Genomic DNA, 18,474 nt, shown 5'->3' with positions numbered 1-18,474 from the left:
TGGTACCTGTCCGAAGCCTGTATCTCTAACCGTTTAGGAGATATCGAAGGTTAAAGTTTTCTAACCTTTCTCCGTCGATATCCAGCCTTCATCCGTCGATATCTCCGCTTCTATTGGGAGTAGAGGGTCGTCATTGTAGTCCAAAATGTAGGGTTTTGAAAGGGCTTTAATTTGGTACCTGTCCGAAGCCTGTATCTCTAACCGTTTAGGAGATATCGAAGGTTAAAGTTTTCTAACCTTTCTCCGTCGATATCCAGCCTTCATCCGTCGATATCTCCGCTTCTATTGGGAGTAGAGGGTCGTCATTGTAGTCCAAAATGTAGGGTTTTGAAAGGGCTTTAATTTGGTACCTGTCCGAAGCCTGTATCTCTAACCGTTTAGGAGATATCGAAGGTTAAAGTTTTCTAACCTTTCTCCGTCGATATCCAGCCTTCATCCGTCGATATCTCCGCTTCTATTGGGAGTAGAGGGTCGTCATTGTAGTCCAAAATGTAGGGTTTTGAAAGGGCTTTAATTTGGTACCTGTCCGAAGCCTGTATCTCTAACCGTTTAGGAGATATCGAAGGTTAAAGTTTTCTAACCTTTCTCCGTCGATATCCAGCCTTCATCCGTCGATATCTCCGCTTCTATTGGGAGTAGAGGGTCGTCATTGTAGTCCAAAATGTAGGGTTTTGAAAGGGCTTTAATTTGGTACCTGTCCGAAGCCTGTATCTCTAACCGTTTAGGAGATATCGAAGGTTAAAGTTTTCTAACCTTTCTCCGTCGATATCCAGCCTTCATCCGTCGATATCTCCGCTTCTATTGGGAGTAGAGGGTCGTCATTGTAGTCCAAAATGTAGGGTTTTGAAAGGGCTTTAATTTGGTACCTGTCCGAAGCCTGTATCTCTAACCGTTTAGGAGATATCGAAGGTTAAAGTTTTCTAACCTTTCTCCGTCGATATCCAGCCTTCAATCGTCGATATCTCCGCTTCTATTGGGAGTAGAGGGTCGTCATTGTAGTCCAAAATGTAGGGTTTTGAAAGGGCTTTAATTTGGTACCTGTCCGAAGCCTGTATCTCTAACCGTTTAGGAGATATCGAAGGTTAAAGTTTTCTAACCTTTCTCCGTCGATATCCAGCCTTCATCCGTCGATATCTCCGCTTCTATTGGGAGTAGAGGGTCGTCATTGTAGTCCAAAATGTAGGGTTTTGAAAGGGCTTTAATTTGGTACCTGTCCGAAGCCTGTATCTCTAACCGTTTAGGAGATATCGAAGGTTAAAGTTTTCTAACCTTTCTCCGTCGATATCCAGCCTTCATCCGTCGATATCTCCGCTTCTATTGGGAGTAGAGGGTCGTCATTGTAGTCCAAAATGTAGGGTTTTGAAAGGGCTTTAATTTGGTACCTGTCCGAAGCCTGTATCTCTAACCGTTTAGGAGATATCGAAGGTTAAAGTTTTCTAACCTTTCTCCGTCGATATCCAGCCTTCATCCGTCGATATCTCCGCTTCTATTGGGAGTAGAGGGTCGTCATTGTAGTCCAAAATGTAGGGTTTTGAAAGGGCTTTAATTTGGTACCTGTCCGAAGCCTGTATCTCTAACCGTTTAGGAGATATCGAAGGTTAAAGTTTTCTAACCTTTCTCCGTCGATATCCAGCCTTCATCCGTCGATATCTCCGCTTCTATTGGGAGTAGAGGGTCGTCATTGTAGTCCAAAATGTAGGGTTTTGAAAGGGCTTTAATTTGGTACCTGTCCGAAGCCTGTATCTCTAACCGTTTAGGAGATATCGAAGGTTAAAGTTTTCTAACCTTTCTCCGTCGATATCCAGCCTTCATCCGTCGATATCTCCGCTTCTATTGGGAGTAGAGGGTCGTCATTGTAGTCCAAAATGTAGGGTTTTGAAAGGGCTTTAATTTGGTACCTGTCCGAAGCCTGTATCTCTAACCGTTTAGGAGATATCGAAGGTTAAAGTTTTCTAACCTTTCTCCGTCGATATCCAGCCTTCATCCGTCGATATCTCCGCTTCTATTGGGAGTAGAGGGTCGTCATTGTAGTCCAAAATGTAGGGTTTTGAAAGGGCTTTAATTTGGTACCTGTCCGAAGCCTGTATCTCTAACCGTTTAGGAGATATCGAAGGTTAAAGTTTTCTAACCTTTCTCCGTCGATATCCAGCCTTCATCCGTCGATATCTCCGCTTCTATTGGGAGTAGAGGGTCGTCATTGTAGTCCAAAATGTAGGGTTTTGAAAGGGCTTTAATTTGGTACCTGTCCGAAGCCTGTATCTCTAACCGTTTAGGAGATATCGAAGGTTAAAGTTTTCTAACCTTTCTCCGTCGATATCCAGCCTTCATCCGTCGATATCTCCGCTTCTATTGGGAGTAGAGGGTCGTCATTGTAGTCCAAAATGTAGGGTTTTGAAAGGGCTTTAATTTGGTACCTGTCCGAAGCCTGTATCTCTAACCGTTTAGGAGATATCGAAGGTTAAAGTTTTCTAACCTTTCTCCGTCGATATCCAGCCTTCATCCGTCGATATCTCCGCTTCTATTGGGAGTAGAGGGTCGTCATTGTAGTCCAAAATGTAGGGTTTTGAAAGGGCTTTAATTTGGTACCTGTCCGAAGCCTGTATCTCTAACCGTTTAGGAGATATCGAAGGTTAAAGTTTTCTAACCTTTCTCCGTCGATATCCAGCCTTCATCCGTCGATATCTCCGCTTCTATTGGGAGTAGAGGGTCGTCATTGTAGTCCAAAATGTAGGGTTTTGAAAGGGCTTTAATTTGGTACCTGTCCGAAGCCTGTATCTCTAACCGTTTAGGAGATATCGAAGGTTAAAGTTTTCTAACCTTTCTCCGTCGATATCCAGCCTTCATCCGTCGATATCTCCGCTTCTATTGGGAGTAGAGGGTCGTCATTGTAGTCCAAAATGTAGGGTTTTGAAAGGGCTTTAATTTGGTACCTGTCCGAAGCCTGTATCTCTAACCGTTTAGGAGATATCGAAGGTTAAAGTTTTCTAACCTTTCTCCGTCGATATCCAGCCTTCATCCGTCGATATCTCCGCTTCTATTGGGAGTAGAGGGTCGTCATTGTAGTCCAAAATGTAGGGTTTTGAAAGGGCTTTAATTTGGTACCTGTCCGAAGCCTGTATCTCTAACCGTTTAGGAGATATCGAAGGTTAAAGTTTTCTAACCTTTCTCCGTCGATATCCAGCCTTCATCCGTCGATATCTCCGCTTCTATTGGGAGTAGAGGGTCGTCATTGTAGTCCAAAATGTAGGGTTTTGAAAGGGCTTTAATTTGGTACCTGTCCGAAGCCTGTATCTCTAACCGTTTAGGAGATATCGAAGGTTAAAGTTTTCTAACCTTTCTCCGTCGATATCCAGCCTTCATCCGTCGATATCTCCGCTTCTATTGGGAGTAGAGGGTCGTCATTGTAGTCCAAAATGTAGGGTTTTGAAAGGGCTTTAATTTGGTACCTGTCCGAAGCCTGTATCTCTAACCGTTTAGGAGATATCGAAGGTTAAAGTTTTCTAACCTTTCTCCGTCGATATCCAGCCTTCATCCGTCGATATCTCCGCTTCTATTGGGAGTAGAGGGTCGTCATTGTAGTCCAAAATGTAGGGTTTTGAAAGGGCTTTAATTTGGTACCTGTCCGAAGCCTGTATCTCTAACCGTTTAGGAGATATCGAAGGTTAAAGTTTTCTAACCTTTCTCCGTCGATATCCAGCCTTCATCCGTCGATATCTCCGCTTCTATTGGGAGTAGAGGGTCGTCATTGTAGTCCAAAATGTAGGGTTTTGAAAGGGCTTTAATTTGGTACCTGTCCGAAGCCTGTATCTCTAACCGTTTAGGAGATATCGAAGGTTAAAGTTTTCTAACCTTTCTCCGTCGATATCCAGCCTTCATCCGTCGATATCTCCGCTTCTATTGGGAGTAGAGGGTCGTCATTGTAGTCCAAAATGTAGGGTTTTGAAAGGGCTTTAATTTGGTACCTGTCCGAAGCCTGTATCTCTAACCGTTTAGGAGATATCGAAGGTTAAAGTTTTCTAACCTTTCTCCGTCGATATCCAGCCTTCACTCGTCGATATCTCCGCTTCTATTGGGAGTAGAGGGTCGTCATTGTAGTCCAAAATGTAGGGTTTTGAAAGGGCTTTAATTTGGTACCTGTCCGAAGCCTGTATCTCTAACCGTTTAGGAGATATCGAAGGTTAAAGTTTTCTAACCTTTCTCCGTCGATATCCAGCCTTCATCCGTCGATATCTCCGCTTCTATTGGGAGTAGAGGTCGTCATTGTAGTCCAAAATGTAGGGTTTTGAAAGGGCTTTAATTTGGTACCTGTCCGAAGCCTGTATCTCTAACCGTTTAGGAGATATCGAAGGTTAAAGTTTTCTAACCTTTCTCCGTCGATATCCAGCCTTCATCCGTCGATATCTCCGCTTCTATTGGGAGTAGAGGGTCGTCATTGTAGTCCAAAATGTAGGGTTTTGAAAGGCTTTAATTTGGTACCTGTCCGAAGCCTGTATCTCTAACCGTTTAGGAGATATCGAAGGTTAAAGTTTTCTAACCTTTCTCCGTCGATATCCAGCCTTCATCCGTCGATATCTCCGCTTCTATTGGGAGTAGAGGGTCGTCATTGTAGTCCAAAATGTAGGGTTTTGAAAGGGCTTTAATTTGGTACCTGTCCGAAGCCTGTATCTCTAACCGTTTAGGAGATATCGAAGGTTAAAGTTTTCTAACCTTTCTCCGTCGATATCCAGCCTTCATCCGTCGATATCTCCGCTTCTATTGGGAGTAGAGGGTCCATTGTAGTCCAAAATGTAGGGTTTTGAAAGGGCTTTAATTTGGTACCTGTCCGAAGCCTGTATCTCTAACCGTTTAGGAGATATCGAAGGTTAAAGTTTTCTAACCTTTCTCCGTCGATATCCAGCCTTCATCCGTCGATATCTCCGCTTCTATTGGGAGTAGAGGGTCGTCATTGTAGTCCAAAATGTAGGGTTTTGAAAGGGCTTTAATTTGGTACCTGTCCGAAGCCTGTATCTCTAACCGTTTAGGAGATATCGAAGGTTAAAGTTTTCAACCTTTCTCCGTCGATATCCAGCCTTCATCCGTCGATATCTCCGCTTCTATTGGGAGTAGAGGGTCGTCATTGTAGTCCAAAATGTAGGGTTTTGAAAGGGCTTTAATTTGGTACCTGTCCGAAGCCTGTATCTCTAACCGTTTAGGAGATATCGAAGGTTAAAGTTTTCTAACCTTTCTCCGTCGATATCCAGCCTTCCATCGTCGATATCTCCGCTTCTATTGGGAGTAGAGGGTCGTCATTGTAGTCCAAAATGTAGGGTTTTGAAAGGGCTTTAATTTGGTACCTGTCCGAAGCCTGTATCTCTAACCGTTTAGGAGATATCGAAGGTTAAAGTTTTCTAACCTTTCTCCGTCGATATCCAGCCTTCATCCGTCGATATCTCCGCTTCTATTGGGAGTAGAGGGTCGTCATTGTAGTCCAAAATGTAGGGTTTTGAAAGGGCTTTAATTTGGTACCTGTCCGAAGCCTGTATCTCTAACCGTTTAGGAGATATCGAAGGTTAAAGTTTTCTAACCTTTCTCCGTCGATATCCAGCCTTCATTCGTCGATATCTCCGCTTCTATTGGAGGGTCGTCATTGTAGTCCAAAATGTAGGGTTTTGAAAGGGCTTTAATTTGGTACCTGTCCGAAGCCTGTATCTCTAACCGTTTAGGAGATATCGAAGGTTAAAGTTTTCTAACCTTTCTCCGTCGATATCCAGCCTTCTATCGTCGATATCTCCGCTTCTATTGGGAGTAGAGGGTCGTCATTGTAGTCCAAAATGTAGGGTTTTGAAAGGGCTTTAATTTGGTACCTGTCCGAAGCCTGTATCTCTAACCGTTTAGGAGATATCGAAGGTTAAAGTTTTCTAACCTTTCTCCGTCGATATCCAGCCTTCATCCGTCGATATCTCCGCTTCTATTGGGAGTAGAGTCGTCATTGTAGTCCAAAATGTAGGGTTTTGAAAGGGCTTTAATTTGGTACCTGTCCGAAGCCTGTATCTCTAACCGTTTAGGAGATATCGAAGGTTAAAGTTTTCTAACCTTTCTCCGTCGATATCCAGCCTTCATCCGTCGATATCTCCGCTTCTATTGGGAGTAGAGGGTCGTCATTGTAGTCCAAAATGTAGGGTTTTGAAAGGGCTTTAATTTGGTACCTGTCCGAAGCCTGTATCTCTAACCGTTTAGGAGATATCGAAGGTTAAAGTTTTCTAACCTTTCTCCGTCGATATCCAGCCTTCATCCGTCGATATCTCCGCTTCTATTGGGAGTAGAGGGTCGTCATTGTAGTCCAAAATGTAGGGTTTTGAAAGGGCTTTAATTTGGTACCTGTCCGAAGCCTGTATCTCTAACCGTTTAGGAGATATCGAAGGTTAAAGTTTTCTAACCTTTCTCCGTCGATATCCAGCCTTCATCCGTCGATATCTCCGCTTCTATTGGGAGTAGAGGGTCGTCATTGTAGTCCAAAATGTAGGGTTTTGAAAGGGCTTTAATTTGGTACCTGTCCGAAGCCTGTATCTCTAACCGTTTAGGAGATATCGAAGGTTAAAGTTTTCTAACCTTTCTCCGTCGATATCCAGCCTTCATCCGTCGATATCTCCGCTTCTATTGGGAGTAGAGGGTCGTCATTGTAGTCCAAAATGTAGGGTTTTGAAAGGGCTTTAATTTGGTACCTGTCCGAAGCCTGTATCTCTAACCGTTTAGGAGATATCGAAGGTTAAAGTTTTCTAACCTTTCTCCGTCGATATCCAGCCTTCATCCGTCGATATCTCCGCTTCTATTGGGAGTAGAGGGTCGTCATTGTAGTCCAAAATGTAGGGTTTTGAAAGGGCTTTAATTTGGTACCTGTCCGAAGCCTGTATCTCTAACCGTTTAGGAGATATCGAAGGTTAAAGTTTTCTAACCTTTCTCCGTCGATATCCAGCCTTCATCCGTCGATATCTCCGCTTCTATTGGGAGTAGAGGGTCGTCATTGTAGTCCAAAATGTAGGGTTTTGAAAGGGCTTTAATTTGGTACCTGTCCGAAGCCTGTATCTCTAACCGTTTAGGAGATATCGAAGGTTAAAGTTTTCTAACCTTTCTCCGTCGATATCCAGCCTTCATCCGTCGATATCTCCGCTTCTATTGGGAGTAGAGGGTCGTCATTGTAGTCCAAAATGTAGGGTTTTGAAAGGGCTTTAATTTGGTACCTGTCCGAAGCCTGTATCTCTAACCGTTTAGGAGATATCGAAGGTTAAAGTTTTCTAACCTTTCTCCGTCGATATCCAGCCTTCATCCGTCGATATCTCCGCTTCTATTGGGAGTAGAGGGTCGTCATTGTAGTCCAAAATGTAGGGTTTTGAAAGGGCTTTAATTTGGTACCTGTCCGAAGCCTGTATCTCTAACCGTTTAGGAGATATCGAAGGTTAAAGTTTTCTAACCTTTCTCCGTCGATATCCAGCCTTCATCCGTCGATATCTCCGCTTCTATTGGGAGTAGAGGGTCGTCATTGTAGTCCAAAATGTAGGGTTTTGAAAGGGCTTTAATTTGGTACCTGTCCGAAGCCTGTATCTCTAACCGTTTAGGAGATATCGAAGGTTAAAGTTTTCTAACCTTTCTCCGTCGATATCCAGCCTTCATCCGTCGATATCTCCGCTTCTATTGGGAGTAGAGGGTCGTCATTGTAGTCCAAAATGTAGGGTTTTGAAAGGGCTTTAATTTGGTACCTGTCCGAAGCCTGTATCTCTAACCGTTTAGGAGATATCGAAGGTTAAAGTTTTCTAACCTTTCTCCGTCGATATCCAGCCTTCATCCGTCGATATCTCCGCTTCTATTGGGAGTAGAGGGTCGTCATTGTAGTCCAAAATGTAGGGTTTTGAAAGGGCTTTAATTTGGTACCTGTCCGAAGCCTGTATCTCTAACCGTTTAGGAGATATCGAAGGTTAAAGTTTTCTAACCTTTCTCCGTCGATATCCAGCCTTCATCCGTCGATATCTCCGCTTCTATTGGGAGTAGAGGGTCGTCATTGTAGTCCAAAATGTAGGGTTTTGAAAGGGCTTTAATTTGGTACCTGTCCGAAGCCTGTATCTCTAACCGTTTAGGAGATATCGAAGGTTAAAGTTTTCTAACCTTTCTCCGTCGATATCCAGCCTTCATCCGTCGATATCTCCGCTTCTATTGGGAGTAGAGGGTCGTCATTGTAGTCCAAAATGTAGGGTTTTGAAAGGGCTTTAATTTGGTACCTGTCCGAAGCCTGTATCTCTAACCGTTTAGGAGATATCGAAGGTTAAAGTTTTCTAACCTTTCTCCGTCGATATCCAGCCTTCATCCGTCGATATCTCCGCTTCTATTGGGAGTAGAGGGTCGTCATTGTAGTCCAAAATGTAGGGTTTTGAAAGGGCTTTAATTTGGTACCTGTCCGAAGCCTGTATCTCTAACCGTTTAGGAGATATCGAAGGTTAAAGTTTTCTAACCTTTCTCCGTCGATATCCAGCCTTCATCCGTCGATATCTCCGCTTCTATTGGGAGTAGAGGGTCGTCATTGTAGTCCAAAATGTAGGGTTTTGAAAGGGCTTTAATTTGGTACCTGTCCGAAGCCTGTATCTCTAACCGTTTAGGAGATATCGAAGGTTAAAGTTTTCTAACCTTTCTCCGTCGATATCCAGCCTTCATCCGTCGATATCTCCGCTTCTATTGGGAGTAGAGGGTCGTCATTGTAGTCCAAAATGTAGGGTTTTGAAAGGGCTTTAATTTGGTACCTGTCCGAAGCCTGTATCTCTAACCGTTTAGGAGATATCGAAGGTTAAAGTTTTCTAACCTTTCTCCGTCGATATCCAGCCTTCATCCGTCGATATCTCCGCTTCTATTGGGAGTAGAGGGTCGTCATTGTAGTCCAAAATGTAGGGTTTTGAAAGGGCTTTAATTTGGTACCTTCATCTCTAACCGTTTAGGAGATATCGAAGGTTAAAGTTTTCTAACCTTTCCGTCGATATCCAGCCTTCTCCGTCGATATCTCCGCTTCTACTGGGAGTAGAGAGTCGTCCATGTAGTCCAAAATGTAGGGTTTTGAAAGGGCTTTAATTTGGTACCTGTCCGAAGCCTGTATCTCTAACCGTTTAGGAGATATCGAAGGTTAAAGTTTTCCAACCTTTCTCCGTCGATATCCAGCCTTCATCCGTCGATATCTCCGCTTCTATTGGGAGTAGAGAGTCGTCATTGTAGTCCAAAATGTAGGGTTTTGAAAGGGCTTTAATTTGGTACCTGTCCGAAGCCTGTATCTCTAACCGTTTAGGAGATATCGAAGGTTAAAGTTTTCCAACCTTTCTCCGTCGATATCCAGCCTTCATCCGTCGATATCCGCTTCTATTGGGAGTAGAGGGTCGTCCATGTAGTCCAAAATGTAGGGTTTTGAAAGGGCTTTAATTTGGTACCTGTCCGAAGCCTGTATCTCTAACCGTTTAGGAGATATGAAGGTTAAAGTTTTCTAACCTTTCTCCGTCGATATCCAGCCTTCATCCGTCGATATCTCCGCTTCTTTGGGAGTAGAGGGTCGTCATTGTAGTCCAAAATGTAGGGTTTTGAAAGGGCTTTAATTTGGTACCTGTCCGAAGCCTGTATCTCTAACCGTTTAGGAGATATCGAAGGTTAAAGTTTTCAACCTTTCTCCGTCGATATCCAGCCTTCATCCGTCGATATCTCCGCTTCTATTGGGAGTAGAGGGTCGTCATTGTAGTCCAAAATGTAGGGTTTTGAAAGGGCTTTAATTTGGTACCTGTCCGAAGCCTGTATCTCTAACCGTTTAGGAGATATCGAAGGTTAAAGTTTTCTAACCTTTCTCCGTCGATATCCAGCCTTCATCCGTCGATATCTCCGCTTCTATTGGGAGTAGAGGGTCGTCATTGTAGTCCAAAATGTAGGGTTTTGAAAGGGCTTTAATTTGGTACCTGTCCGAAGCCTGTATCTCTAACCGTTTAGGAGATATCGAAGGTTAAAGTTTTCTAACCTTTCTCCGTCGATATCCAGCCTTCATCCGTCGATATCTCCGCTTCTATTGGGAGTAGAGGGTCGTCATTGTAGTCCAAAATGTAGGGTTTTGAAAGGGCTTTAATTTGGTACCTGTCCGAAGCCTGTATCTCTAACCGTTTAGGAGATATCGAAGGTTAAAGTTTTCTAACCTTTCTCCGTCGATATCCAGCCTTCATCCGTCGATATCTCCGCTTCTATTGGGAGTAGAGGGTCGTCATTGTAGTCCAAAATGTAGGGTTTTGAAAGGGCTTTAATTTGGTACCTGTCCGAAGCCTGTATCTCTAACCGTTTAGGAGATATCGAAGGTTAAAGTTTTCTAACCTTTCTCCGTCGATATCCAGCCTTCATTCGTCGATATCTCCGCTTCTATTGGGAGTAGAGGGTCGCCATTGTAGTCCAAAATGTAGGGTTTTGAAAGGGCTTTAATTTGGTACCTGTCCGAAGCCTGTATCTCTAACCGTTTAGGAGATATCGAAGGTTAAAGTTTTCTAACCTTTCTCCGTCGATATCCAGCCTTCATCCGTCGATATCTCCGCTTCTATTGGGAGTAGAGGGTCGTCATTGTAGTCCAAAATGTAGGGTTTTGAAAGGGCTTTAATTTGGTACCTGTCCGAAGCCTGTATCTCTAACCGTTTAGGAGATATCGAAGGTTAAAGTTTTCTAACCTTTCTCCGTCGATATCCAGCCTTCATCCGTCGATATCTCCGCTTCTATTGGGAGTAGAGGGTCGTCATTGTAGTCCAAAATGTAGGGTTTTGAAAGGGCTTTAATTTGGTACCTGTCCGAAGCCTGTATCTCTAACCGTTTAGGAGATATCGAAGGTTAAAGTTTTCTAACCTTTCTCCGTCGATATCCAGCATTCATCCGTCGATATCTCCGCTTCTATTGGGAGTAGAGGGTCGTCATTGTAGTCCAAAATATAGGGTTTTGAAAGGGCTTTAATTTGGTACCTGTCCGAAGCCTGTATCTCTAACCGTTTAGGAGATATCGAAGGTTAAAATTTTCTAACCTTTCTCCATCGATATCCAGCCTTCATCCGTGGATATCTCCGCTTCTATTGGGAGTAGATGGTCGTCATTGTAGTCCAAAATGTAGGGTTTTGAAAGGGCTTTAATTTGGTACCTGTCCGAAGCCTGTATCTCTAACCGTTTAGGAGATATCGAAGGTTATAGTTTTCCAACCTTTCTCCGTCGATATCCAGCCTTCATTCGTCGATATCTCCGCTTCTATTGGGAGTAGAGGGTCGTCCATGTAGTCCAAAATGTAGGGTTTTGAAAGGACTTTAATTTGGTACCTGTCCGAAGCCTGTATCTCTAACCGTTTAGAGATATCGAAGGTTAAAGTTTTCTAACCTTTCTCCGTCGATATCCAGCCTTCATCCGTCGATATCTCCGCTTCTATTGGGAGTAGAGGGTCGTCATTGTAGTCCAAAATGTAGGGTTTTGAAAGGGCTTTAATTTGGTACCTGTCCGAAGCCTGTATCTCTAACCGTTTAGGAGATATCGAAAGGTTAAAGTTTTCTAACCTTTCTCCGTCGATATCCAGCCTTCATCCGTCGATATCTCCGCTTCTATTGGGAGTAGAGGGTCGTCATTGTAGTCCAAAATGTAGGTTTTGAAAGGGCTTTAATTTGGTACCTGTCCGAAGCCTGTATCTCTAACCGTTTAGGAGATATCGAAGGTTAAAGTTTTCTAACCTTTCTCCGTCGATATCCAGCCTTCATTCGTCGATATCTCCGCTCCTATTGGGAGTAGAGGGTCGTCCATGTAGTCCAAAATGTAGAGTTTTGAAAGGGCTTTAATTTGGTACCTGTCCGAACCTGTATCTCTAACCGTTTAGGAGATATCGAAGGTTAAAGTTTCTAACCTTTCTCCGTCGATATCCAGCCTTCATTCGTCGATATCTCCGCTTCTATTGGAGTAGAGGTCGTCCATGTAGTCCAAAATGTAGGGTTTTGAAAGGGCTTTAATTTGGTACCTGTCCGAAGCCTGTATCTCTAACCGTTTAGGAGATATCGAAGGTTAAAGTTTTCTAACCTTTCTCCGTCGATATCCAGCCTTCATCCGTCGATATCTCCGCTTCTATTGGGAGTAGAGGGTCGTCATTGTAGTCCAAAATGTAGGGTTTTGAAAGGGCTTTAATTTGGTACCTGTCCGAAGCCTGTATCTCTAACCGTTTAGGAGATATCGAAGGTTAAAGTTTTCCAACCTTTCTCCGTCGATATCTCCGCTTCTACTGGGAGTAGAGAGTCGTCCATGTAGTCCAAAATGTAGGGTTTTGAAAGGGCTTTAATTTGGTACCTGTCCGAAGCCTGTATCTCTAACCGTTTAGGAGATATCGAAGGTTAAAGTTTTCCAACCATTCTCCGTCGATATCCAGCCTTCAACCGTCGATATCTCCGCTTCTATTGGGAGTAGAGGGTCGTACATGTAGTCCAAAATGTAGGGTTTTGAAAGGGCTTTAATTTGGTACCTGTCCGAAGCCTGTATCTCTAACCGTTTAGGAGATATCGAAGGTTAAAGTTTTCTAACCTTTCTCCGTCGATATCCAGCCTTCATTCGTCGATATCTCCGCTTCTATTGGGAGTAGATGATCGTCATTGTAGTCCAAAATGTAGGGTTTTGAAAGGGCTTTAATTTGGTACCTGTCCGAAGCCTGTATCTCTAACCGTTTAGGAGATATCGAAGGTTAAAGTTTTCTAACCTTTCTCCGTCGATATCCAGCCTTCATTCGTCGATATCTCCGCTTCTATTGGGAGTAGTGGGTCGTCCATGTAGTCCAAAATGTAGGGTTTTGAAAGGGCTTTAATTTGGTACCTGTCCGAAGCCTGTATCTCTAACCGTTTAGGAGATATCGAAGGTTAAAGTTTTCTAACCTTTCTCCGTCGATATCCAGCCTTCATCCGTCGATATCTCCGCTTCTATTGGGAGTAGAGGGTCGTCATTGTAGTCCAAAATGTAGGGTTTTGAAAGGGCTTTAATTTGGTACCTGTCCGAAGCCTGTATCTCTAACCGTTTAGGAGATATCGAAGGTTAAAGTTTTCTAACCTTTCTCCGTCGATATCCAGCCTTCATCCGTCGATATCTCCGCTTCTATTGGGAGTAGAGGGTCGTCATTGTAGTCCAAAATGTAGGGTTTTGAAAGGGGTTTAATTTGGTACCTGTCCGAAGCCTGTATCTCTAACTGTTTAGGAGATATCGAAGGTTAAAGTTTTCCAACCTTTCTCCGTCGATATCTCCGCTTCTACTGGGAGTAGAGAGTCGTCCATGTAGTCCAAAATGTAGGGTTTTGAAAGGGCTTTAATTTGGTACCTGTCCGAAGCCTGTATCTCTAACCGTTTAGGAGATATCGAAGGTTAAAGTTTTCTAACCTTTCTCCGTCGATATCCAGCCTTCATCCGTCGATATCTCCGCTTCTATTGGGAGTAGAGGGTCGTCCATTGTAGTCCAAAATGTAGGGTTTTGAAAGGGCTTTAATTTGGTACCTGTCCGAAGCCTGTATCTCTAACCGTTTAGGAGATATCGAAGGTTAAAGTTTTCTAACCTTTCTCCGTCGATATCCAGCCTTCATCCGTCGATATCTCCGCTTCTATTGGGAGTAGAGGGTCGTCATTGTAGTCCAAAATGTAGGGTTTTGAAAGGGCTTTAATTTGGTACCTGTCCGAAGCCTGTATCTCTAACCGTTTAGGAGATATCGAAGGTTAAAGTTTTCTAACCTTTCTCCGTCGATATCCAGCCTTCATTCGTCGATATCTCCGCTTCTATTGGGAGTAGAGGGTCGTCCATGTAGTCCAAAATGTAGGGTTTTGAAAGGGCTTTAATTTGGTACCTGTCCGAAGCCTGTATCTCTAACCGTTTAGGAGATATCGAAGGTTAAAGTTTTCTAACCTTTCTCCGTCGATATCCAGCCTTCATTCGTCGATATCTCCGCTTCTATTGGGAGTAGAGGGTCGTCATTGTAGTCCAAAATGTAGGGTTTTGAAAGGGCTTTAATTTGGTACCTGTCCGAAGCCTGTATCTCTAACCGTTTAGGAGATATCGAAGGTTAAAGTTTTCTAACCTTTCTCCGTCGATATCCAGCCTTCATTCGTCGATATCTCCGCTTCTATTGGGAGTAGAGGGTCGTCCATGTAGTCCAAAATGTAGGGTTTTGAAAGGGCTTTAATTTGGTACCTGTCCGAAGCCTGTATCTCTAACCGTTTAGGAGATATCGAAGGTTAAAGTTTTCTAACCTTTCTCCGTCGATATCCAGCCTTCATCCGTCGATATCTCCGCTTCTATTGGGAGTAGAGGGTCGCCATTGTAGTCCAAAATGTAGGGTTTTGAAAGGCTTTAATTTGGTACCTGTCCGAAGCCTGTATCTCTAACCGTTTAGGAGATATCGAAGGTTAAAGTTTTCTAACCTTTCTCCGTCGATATCCAGCCTTCATCCGTCGATATCTCCGCTTCTATTGGGAGTAGAGGGTCGTCATTGTAGTCCAAAATGTAGGGTTTTGAAAGGGCTTTAATTTGGTACCTGTCCGAAGCCTGTATCTCTAACCGTTTAGGAGATATCGAAGGTTAAAGTTTTCCAACCTTTCTCCGTCGATATCTCCGCTTCTACTGGGAGTAGAGAGTCGTCCATGTAGTCCAAAATGTAGGGTTTTGAAAGGGCTTTAATTTGGTACCTGTCCGAAGCCTGTATCTCTAACCGTTTAGGAGATATCGAAGGTTAAAGATTTCTAACCTTTCTCCGTCGATATCCAGCCTTCATCCGTCGATATCTCCGCTTCTATTGGGAGTAGAGGGTCGTCATTGTAGTCCAAAATGTAGGGTTTTGAAAGGGCTTTAATTTGGTACCTGTCCGAAGCCTGTATCTCTAACCGTTTAGGAGATATCGAAGGTTAAAGTTTTCCAACCTTTTTCCGTCGATATCCATCCTTCATTCGTCGATATCTCCGCTTCTACTGGGAGTAGAGGGTCGTCCATGTAGTCCAAAATGTAGGGTTTTGAAAGGGCTTTAATTTGGTACCTGTCCGAAGCCTGTATCTCTAACCGTTTAGGAGATATCGAAGGTTAAAGTTTTCCAACCTTTCTCCGTCGATATCTTCGCTTCTACTGGGAGTAGAGAGTCGTCCATGTAGTGCAAAATGTAGGGTTTTTGAAAGGGCTTTAATTTGGTACCTGTCCGAAGCCTGTATCTCTAACCGTTTAGGAGATATCGAAGGTTAAAGTTTTCCAACCTTTCTCCGTCGATATCCATCCTTCATCCGTCGATATCTCCGCTTCTACTGGGAGTAGAGGGTCGTCCATGTAGTCCAAAATGTAGGGTTTTGAAAGGGCTTTAATTTGGTACCTGTCCGAAGCCTGTATCTCTAACCGTTTAGGAGATATCGAAGGTTAAAGTTTTCCAACCTTTCTCCGTCGATATCTCCGCTTCTACTGGGAGTAGAGAGTCGTCCATGTAGTGCAAAATGTAGGGTTTTGAAAGGGCTTTAATTTGGTACCTGTCCGAAGCCTGTATCTCTAACCGTTTAGGAGATATCGAAGGTTAAAGTTTTGCAATCTTTCTCCGTCGATATCCAGTCTTCATCCGTCGATATCTCCGCTTCTACTGGGAGTAGGGAGTCGTCCATGTAGTCCAAAATGTAGGGTTTTGAAAGGGCTTTAATTTGGTGCCTGTCCGAAGCCTGTATCTCTAACCGTTTAGGAGATATCGAAGGTTAAAGTTTTCCAACCTTTCTCCGTCGATATCTCCGCTTCTACTGGGAGTAGAGAGTCGTCACTTACGGCAAAATGTAGGTTTTTGAGAAGACTTTGATTTGGTGCCAGAACCAGGCCTGTATCTCTAACCGTTTAGGAGATATCGAGGGTTAAAATTTTCCAAGCTTTCTCCGTTGATATCTCCGCTTCTACTGGGAGTAGAGAGTCGTCACTTACGGCAAAATGTAGGGTTTTGAGAGGACTTTAATTTGGTGCCAGAACCAGGCCTGTATCTCTAACCGTTTAGGAGATATCGAAGGTTAAAATTTTCCAACCATTCTGCGTTGATATCTCCGCTTCTACTGGGAGTAGAGAGTCGCCACTTACGGCAAAATGTAGGGTTTTGAGAGGACTTTAATTTGGTGCCAGAACCAGGCCTGTATCTCTAACCGTTTAGGAGATATCGAAGTTTAAAGTTTTCCAGCCTTTCTCCGTCGATATCCAGCCTTCCTCCGTCGATATCTCCGCTTCTACTGGGAGTAGAGAGTCGTCCATGTAGTCGAAAATGTAGGGTTTTGAGAGGACTTTAATTTGGTGCCAGACCTAGGCCTGTATCTCTAACCGTTTAGGAGATATCGAAGATTAAAGTTTTCCAACCTTTCTCCGTTGATATCTCCGTTTCTACTGTGAGTAGAGAGTCGCCATTTACGGCAAAATGTAGGGTTTTGAGAGGACTTTAATTTGGTGCCAGAACCAGGCCTGTATCTCTAACCGTTTAGGAGATATCGGAGATTAAAGTTTTCCAACCTTTCTCAGTTATATTTAAGACCGCCTTGAGTTCACCTACAGATATCTCGTAGCCAATAGAATAATTTATACAACATCTGGAGATGAACTTAAGATGATCTTAAATATAAGATCCGACTATAAATGTCGGCCTTAGTCTCCAGCTCTGAGTTAGATGAAAACGGAGAATCGGTCTTCGTCTCACCACCAGCGAATAGACAATCGCGAGCCAGCAGCGATGTCATCGTAAAGCAGACGTCGCCGTCCCCCCTTTCACCCCCTTGTTTTTCTTTCCACATTGTTTTATATTCATAATTCGGGAAGAAAATAATTTCGAGAGTTCAGACGATTTCTAGCAATGACGCGACAGAGATAACGCGCAGCCACATTAATTTGTCATGACTTTTATATTACTTATAATTACATAAACGTCCATATATGCAAATTATAGATAATTATTGCGCGTATGTTTTAATATTGTACAATATGGCATATAATAACAACAACTTCATTTCTTGCAGTAATTTTTTTAAGTTCTTCGTTGAGGTCGTGAATTAATTTTTTTCTTCATCAATCAGTTTTCTGCAAAAATTAAGATTTTTTAAATAAAATAGAAAATGTCCCTCTTCTCTTCTCTCCGAAGAGTTAATTAAAAAATATGTACTCCACAGAGTCAACTAACAAATGTGTAGTCAGAAGAGTCAATTCAAATGTGTACTCCGAGAAGTCAATTTAATAGCGTATTCCGAAGAGTCAATTTGAAAGTGTATTCTGAAAAATCAAATTAATATTGTAATCCGAAAAGTCAATTTATAATAGAATATTTACTTCGATGATTCAGCTAAAACAAAAATATTTATTATTATATTCAGAGAATAATATTTAATTTATTATTTATATGTATCTTATTTATGCTTACCCTACATATGCTTCTTTGAATGAAAAATTTAATTTGTTGACTGATTCAGATTCAGATTTGTTAAAATATCTCTTATGCGCAACTCTTGAACAGGTAGGTAGTAAAATAATTTTTTTTCTTTACGAATTTTATAAACTTTTCACGAACATAAAAATTGAAAGATTCTCAGAGAACAAATAGGCTGTCCGCCACGCGGCCGCGACTTGATGACAATAATGATGCTGCTTGTGGCAACGTGATGTTATGTCATTGCCTGCGCATTTCCGAACATCTTCCTATGTATCATTGCCACCTATCCTGTTCTATCCATATTTCTTGCAAATGCAAACAATTATTGGGCGAGTGCAAAAGTTCGTGCGGAGTTTGTGAGTAAAAGTCACACAGTGATTAGGCAAACAAAAATCTTTATTCAATCAATGATACATTCTCCATCGTTTTCTATAATCTTTTCCCAATGTTCTGGCAGCATACGGATGCCTCGATCATAAAAACTGCGCAGTTTAGATTCGAAGAACGAAGAGACGCCGTTTTTTAAAGCCTCCAAAGAGCCAAAGTTTTTTCCATTTAAATAATTTTGCAATGACCGGAACAAGTGATAGTCAGATGGTGCGATATCAGGAGAATACGGTGGATGCGTTAAGACATCCCATTTCAGGCTCTTCAGTTTGCGCAGCGTCTTTTTTGAAACGTGTGGTCTGGCGTTGTCATGATGAAAGACGACTCCCTTGCGATTTGACAAAATCGGACGTTTCTCTTTTATTTCTCGATTCAGATTGGTTAATTGGCGACAGTACTTGTCCGAATCAATCGTTTCGCCAGCGGGGAGAAGCTCGAAATAGATTATGCCCTTGCAATCCCACCAAACAGAGAGCATCACCTTCATCGGGTGCAAACTGGCCTTTGGCATTGCGTCACCATGCTCACCTGATTGTTTCCATGTCCGTTTGCGCTGAACATTGTTGTAGAGGACCCATTTCTCATCGCCCGTCACTAGTCGATCCAAAAACGACTCGTTATTGAGCCGCCCGAGTAAAGAAACGGCTGCAGAAATTCGCT

This window comes from Harpegnathos saltator, unplaced genomic scaffold (assembly GCF_003227715.2).
Source record: "Harpegnathos saltator strain DR-91 unplaced genomic scaffold, Hsal_v8.6 scaffold10, whole genome shotgun sequence".
Lineage (NCBI taxonomy): Eukaryota > Metazoa > Arthropoda > Insecta > Hymenoptera > Formicidae > Harpegnathos > Harpegnathos saltator.
Note: the sequence above shows the minus strand (reverse complement) of the source record.